Below are 7,364 nucleotides of genomic sequence, written 5' to 3' on the forward strand. Positions count from 1 at the left end.
AAAAATGGAAAATAATCCAAGGATGGATTCATCAACAGATTGGTCATTTTCATAACCTAGGAGGTATGATAACAGAGAGATAATGTGTCTAGTAGCTTCAGGGAACATGGAAGATGAATATGGTGGATTTCTCTTAGGTAATTCGACATCTTCTGGTAGGAAAATTTCAAAGATAAGGGCTCTCTATGGGAAGGTAAGTTTATTGTAAAGGTCCATGAGAGATGCAGGTGAGAAATGGCTAAGGGAGTTAGATGGAGGTATCATTAACATTTGGTTTATGCTCTGAGCAGTAATGGTGATCAAGATTTTTCCATCCTAAGTCATCATTGTTCTTTGCACAGGATCATACCTGGCCTGACACCAAGAGATTAAATCAGGGAAGTGATGGGTCTTAGGAAAAGAATATAATGGTAGAAGTGTCTCCCAGAAGCAAATGGGATCCTCTTTATCAGCATATTTCAGTTTTAACCATGAATGTAATTCATAAAAATCGAATTCACATTCACAGTCGTTGATCTTGAAAAGGGAATCGATAAGGGGCATATGATCCAAATCAAGTGAGACTGTGGAGGGGTTCCCTTCTTCAGCAGTCTTCTGTATTTTTTCTTTAGGAGCCATCCTGCTGCAGGGGAAATTCAGAAACTGTTTTAATAAAAAATGGATGATAGTGGCGAAAATACACATAGAGTGACAAATGGTGCTTTTGGTTTATGGATGGAAGTGAAAAGTGGAAAATATTGGAGCCATGGAGCATTTATAGGTGAAATTGGGCTCAATTGACTATTTAAATTTAGCCGTAGGCAATCAATTTGCAGAAGGATGTGAATTAATGTTTAATGGATGTTTAAATGGTTAATTAGGCACATCAACGGCTTTGGAGCGTATGGGCAATGACATTATAACATGGCGGGCAGTGAATGGGTGAGTGAAAACGGATTGGTGACATGGAGGTTCATGAATGGACGGAGGATAATGGATGCATATGGCGTGGGAAGAAGTCAACGATCGGATGGAAGAAAACCGGCAGCAGATTTCGGGGGGCATAATGGTTTGTGGTTTCGAGCCTTGGGGGTCTGAAACATTGTGGAGGCGCCACGTCGCAAAAAACGATAGCCATGAAAACTGCTTTTCGGACCCCCCCGCCCTCTCGCGTTAACTGGACACTGCCCAAGGGGGGCCGAAAGGCTTCCTCCGCCGTTGATTCGGGTGGGGTGAACAATCTTCGTTGAAAAGTGCCCGATGTGTCATTTTGTCGCTTCCGCCAATACGACAAAAGTATATGATATGACTTATTTTACAAGGTCATCAAGCTTTTATTACAACAATTAAATCATAATTAAAGAACTTAAGCATGATTAATCAAAAGAACATTTTCAAAGGTGCATTTTGAGCTGGCAACCTTAATTTTATTTTCTAAAGAAAATATTTTTCTTTTATTGCTTATCTAACATTTTCATTTTTCCTTCCTTTTTTAGAGCAACTATCCTATCATTTTATTTGATATGGACCTGTAATAATAATAATTCCTAACATTTTTATTTTCCAAGTTGTTTTTGGTCCATATCCTAACTTATCATTTTTTGTATGGCATTTTGATTTTTTCATCTAATAGCTAACTTATAAAAAATAAGAATGTTACAACATCGTCTCCAACTGGGGATTGCTTTCTCCTGTAGAATGCAGAGAACTTGCAGATCCATGTGCCTTCTCCCTAGGCTCTAGAGTCTTTGCTGTAAAAGATCAAACTGATAGTTGAAAAAGTAAAATAACACCAGACTTTTTACAATGATGGTGTAAAATCTACTCCAACTTCTCAGTACTGAATGTAATGCTTCAGAAATCTTCCATTTATAGGATATGTGGAATATTGTCTTTGTTTCCTTTTACTTCAACAATAGCTAGAGGTCCAAACCATAAGTTGTAAAACTTCCCATGTTTTCCTTTATCTTCTCTTCTGGAATCCCATCTTAGAACTAGGTCTCCCTCCTTGAAGTCCATTTCCCTGGCTCTTCTGTCAAACATGATTTTCATTTTATTCTGATATTTTTTTTAATTTGTATTGAACTTCATATCTGTTCTCATTTAGTTCAATGATTTGATTTATCCTCCTTGAAAAATCATCAGGTTCATCAGTTGAATCCTGCAAAAACTTTAAAACAGGAAAGGCTAAGTTGGTAGGGAAAATTGCATCTTTCCCATAAACTAATTGGAAAGGAGACTTTCCAGTGGATCTCTTTGGAGTAATCCTGTATGCCCAGACTACATAAATTAGATGAGTGTCCCAGCTCTTTTTATGATCTATTAAATTTTTTCTGATAACCTTTACCAGACTTTTATTAGATGATTCTGCAAGACCATTACCTTGAGGATAATATGGAGTTGAATCGTGTAATAAAATCTGATATTTCTCACAAAACTCAATCATTTTAACACTGGAAAATGTTGTGGCATTGTCAGTAACAATTTGGTTTGGGTAACCAAACCTAGATAAAATTTTCTCTTCAATGAATTTGATTACTACTGAATTAGTAGCATTTCTTACTGGAATTGCTTCCACCCATTTAGTAAAGTATTCTCTTGTAGTGAGGATCCATCTATGCTGATTGCTTGAAGTAGGATGAATCTCTCCAATAAAATCTAATCCCCATTGGAGAAAAGGTGTTGAGACTATTGTTGGGATAAGTGGAAGAGTTGCTAGTTTTTGCTTACCAGTAAACATCTGACAAGGGACACAACTTCTGACTTTTTCTCCTACTTGTAAGAACAATGTTGGCCAATAAAATCCTACCCTTAATATATTATATGTTGTTTCTCTCCAAGCATAATGTCCTCCACAAAATCCTGTATGAAACTGATCAATGATCCCTTCAGTCTCTGATTTTGTTAAACATAATAACAAGATATTGAGTGGGTCTTTCCAGTATAGATTTGCATTTATGATGTCGTACTTGACTGCTTTCAATTTGAGGGTTTTACATTGACTTTTGGAGAATGATGCAGGACACTCAAAATGAATCAATAAATTTACAATATCTTGATACCAATTTGATAAAAGATATTTCTCATCAATATGTATAGAAATGGTCTGATATGAAGGTAAAGGTTCTTATGGATTCTTTTCTTTAGCATGTTGGGAAGGTTCTTGTGGATACTCCCCTTTTGCATAGACAAAAGGTTCTTGTGGATTCTCCTCTAGTATTTCTAAAATAGAGTTGATGCCTAGCACTTTACAGTTGGATTCAACTAGAAGCTTAGCTAATCCTTGACCCTTTACCAGCTTTGTGGTTTTGATAGTTAGATCATACTCCAAAATTTGGGTGATCCATCTACCTCTCCTCCCATCAGTATCTGGTTGAGTGAGAACAATTTTAACAACACTGTTGGGAACATAGGTTGTGATGGCTGAATGTAAAACATACATCCTGAAAGACTTCAAGGATTGAACTAGGGCATAAGCCTGCTTCTCAATTATGTCATATTTGAGCTCAACATCTCTCATGACTTTGCTAAAAAAGGCTATAGGTTGGTCATGGGAATCTTCATTCTTTTGTAGTAAAACAAAAACAAGGGTTGTTTCAGAGGCAAAGGAAAATATACTAAATGGTTTGGTATAATCTAGACTGGCCAAGGTTGGAGCTTCAGAGATAGGTTTCTTGATTTGATCAAATGCATGTCTGGAAGAGACAGTCAATTTAACTTCATGACCCTTCTTAATCATATCAGTTATATCTTTAACAATTTCAACATAATTGGGTATGAATCTTCTTAAAAAGTTGATTTTACCAAGAAAATCCTGAACTTCCTTTTTATTTCTTGGTAATGTTAATGTCTGAATGGTTGATACTCTGTTTGGATCAATAACTACTCCATTCTTAGAAATTATATGGCTAAGTAATTTCCCTTTAGTGATATCAAATAGAGACTTCTTTGGATTCAATGATATTCCAAATTTCCTGCATCTTTCAAAACCTTTCATCAAGTGCTTTAAATGTTTTTTATCAGAATTAGAAAATTTTTTAAGGCCATCAAGATAAATAACAAGAAATTTGTTTACCTGGCCTACAAAAGCTATATCCATAGCTCTCTGGAATGTAGCTCTTGCATTTGTCAAACCGAAAGGCATCCTTTCATACATGAAAGTACCCCAAGGTGTTGTGAAGGTAGTATTTTCCCTATCCTCTTTGTCAACCATAATTTGATTATAACCAGAAAAACCATCTAACATAGAAAGTATGTTAGCTCCAGAAACTTGTTGAAGTAACTGATCCATCTTAGGTAATGGATAGTTATCCTTTAGTGACGCTTTATTTAAGTTTCTAAAATCAACATGGAGTCTAATTTCACCATTCTTTTTCTGAGAGGTACAAGGTTAGCAATCCAATTAGAATATCTTTGTGGAAGAATAATTTGTGCCTCTAACATTTTATTAAGTTCTTTCTCAATAGTTGGTAGAAGAACTGGATTAATTCTTCTGACTTTTTGCTTATAGAGTTTAGTTTCAGTTTTTAGTGGGATCTTATGTTCAATGAGGGATGTATCATAAGTTTTAAGATCAGCATAAGACCAAGAAAAAACATCTTTGTGCTTTTTAAGTAATTTAAGATATTCATCTTTAACTTCCGGGGCTAAAGATGTATAGTTTTTTATATTTTGCACTTGTTCTTGGGTTCCAATATTGATTTTTTCAATGTCATCTCCCAATGAAATGGATGGAGGGTTTCGAGGGACATCATTATAATTGAATAATTTTTCTAAAGGAATTAACCGTTAGGAATGAAGTTGTTTGATAATTGTATGATGTCATGATCTGCAATCTTGGAGTTTAATTTTGAATCATCAGTAGCTTGAGGATTGGCCATATCAATATTGTCTTCATCAATTTGTAGAAGAGAAAATTCACCTACAAGTTGAAGGAAAGATTTTAGTTGTTCATCATCCTCGAAAACCTACCAATGCTTTTGGTTATCAGGTATAGATGGCCTGTATTTGACCTGGTTTTGGTATAACTATTGTGTTTGATCAGGATTCTTAAATGAGCTTGCAAAAATAGCCAAATAATCTACATATATATTTTGATTTCTAGGGACATAAGTTATGTTGAAGGCATCAAAGAAATTTTCAATGGAATCCCAAACCTCATTTCGATAAGATCTAAGCCTAGGATGCTTTGTTTGGCAAAGATTTCTAACTTGCCTTAAAATGAGCTCTGAGTCAATGAAAACACTCAGGATGTGTACCTTTAAACTCTTGGCTAACTGTAGTCCTAGAAGGAAAGCCTCATATTCTGCTACATTGTTGGTAACTTCAAAATCAAGTTTACATGATTGTGTAATGTTTTCCTTTTCTTGTGAGATTAGCACTACCCCAACTCCTACTCCATCCTTTGTACAAAAACCATCAAAGAACGACTTCCATACATTAGTTTGATTTGATATAGGCTTTTCAACTACATCTTCAATTTTTACTTGAGATTCATGTATTTGATTCGAAGAGAGTTGAAAAAAGCCAAAATCTTGATCAATAGCATAGATGGGGTGGTTCTTTGGTTGATCTATTTTGCACACTATGTGCACAAATCTAACCTCTCTATACAACCTAAGTTGTTCTCCCCCATAAACTGGAATAGTGGCATAAGACATGTCCATCTAAAGAGTTCCCCCTAATTTGGCACAACAAGACCTTGAAAGGAGCATTCCAAATTTGGGAGGGATGTCAGTGATAACAATATCTAACACCATGCTTTTTACTGGGATTTGGGCAAGAGTGACTACTAAATCCTTAATCAATCCTAAACAAGGTACCCTTTTGGAATCAAAGGTGTACAAGTCATGATAGGATCTAGTTATGTCAAGATTTAAATGATCCATGATGGTTTTTGGCATGAGATTGTGTGATGCTCCAGAATCAAGCATACAATTGTATAGCATGGAGTCATTTGTCTTTAGTGTCACATAGAAAGGGGGTACTATTTCATCTATCATATCTGAGCTAGGACCAAAAACAACTGCTGGTTTTCATCTTGAAGGCTAATAACATCACTTTCAGCATAAACAGAGGTGTTTTGTATCCATTTGGAAACTTGATTTTTATACCTAGGGTTTTTCGAAAGTTCTGAAAGTGGTATAGGGATCTTAACTCTTTCTAACTCCTTTTCAGTACCATTTGGCTGATTTAATGGCTGAATAGTAGTTATCTGAGTTTCAACAACTTTGGTAGGAGGTTCAATTGTTGGAGTTTCCTTAGGAGGTCTTCCAGGGCTAGATCTAGGTCTAAGATCATATCTTTTATTTAGCTCTGCAATTAGTAATTCAGAGAAGGCATGGTATTTGGAAACTTGTGAGGGTTCTTGATCTTCTTGAACTTGCTTATTTTGTGAAAGAGGAATAATAGTGGTCTGACCAGAAGAGGTATCCATATTGTTAATGTCTTCAGTGATAGTCATGGTATTGTCATCAGGCTGTTGATCATCTATCAGTAAAGGAGTTGGAACTTGTTGATCATTACTAGGTCTTTGAAGAATTTGTAATTGTAGAGTTATTTTGTATTGACCTTGATTTTGATTTTGAGGTCGAGTGACCATCTATTGAACTGTTCTGGGTTGAGTCTCAATCTTGGAAATTCTATTGGATAGATTTCTAAGAAGTGAAGTGATCTCATCTATTTTAGAATCTTCAGTTTTAGTCTTTGAAGAAGTAGAGGCCTCTTGACTAGATTTAAGCTTTCTTTGGGCCTTTTCCTCTTTAGCTTTTAAAGTGGTTGAGGCAGCCCTGTTTGCTTCCACTTCTATAGCATTAGTTTGCATGTCTTCAAGAGTCCTAGAAGTTATTTCTCTTAACATTACAACAAAATCATCTTCAAAGGCTTTTGAAAACCTAGATTTGGTTGCTGCTACAAGGGGTTTGCAATTAGGGGGCATCTTATGATAAAGTTTGTTGAACCTTTTAATAAAATCAGATACAGGTTCACCAAAGTTTCTTTTAAGTTCTTCAAACTCAGTCAAAAAGTAAAGAGCATCTTTCTTCACACCCCATTGGTTTTTGAATATATTTGTTAACTCTTCCCAAGACCTAATGGAATTTGCAGGTAACTACCTAAACCAGGTTCTCACATTTCCCTCAAGAGATTGAACAAACAACCTCATATAAACATTTTCTTGCTCAATGTTCATATTATCTGCAAAATCTAGAAATGCTTGAAGATGGTCCTCAGCTAAGGAACAAGTTTCTACATTATACCTAGGAAGATGTTTTAAATATCTTGGAGGGAATGCATCAAGGTTTTAAGGTACAACTAAAGTTGCATATCTAGCCTGTACAATAGGTTGGAATGCCATAGTAGAAGATGGTGTATGAGATGTTTGTGTA

Source organism: Pinus tabuliformis, chromosome 8 (assembly GCF_031772625.1).
Source record: "Pinus tabuliformis cultivar Carrire ecotype Pingquan chromosome 8, CPIR1, whole genome shotgun sequence".
In the NCBI taxonomy this organism is placed as follows: Eukaryota; Viridiplantae; Streptophyta; class Pinopsida; order Pinales; family Pinaceae; genus Pinus; species Pinus tabuliformis.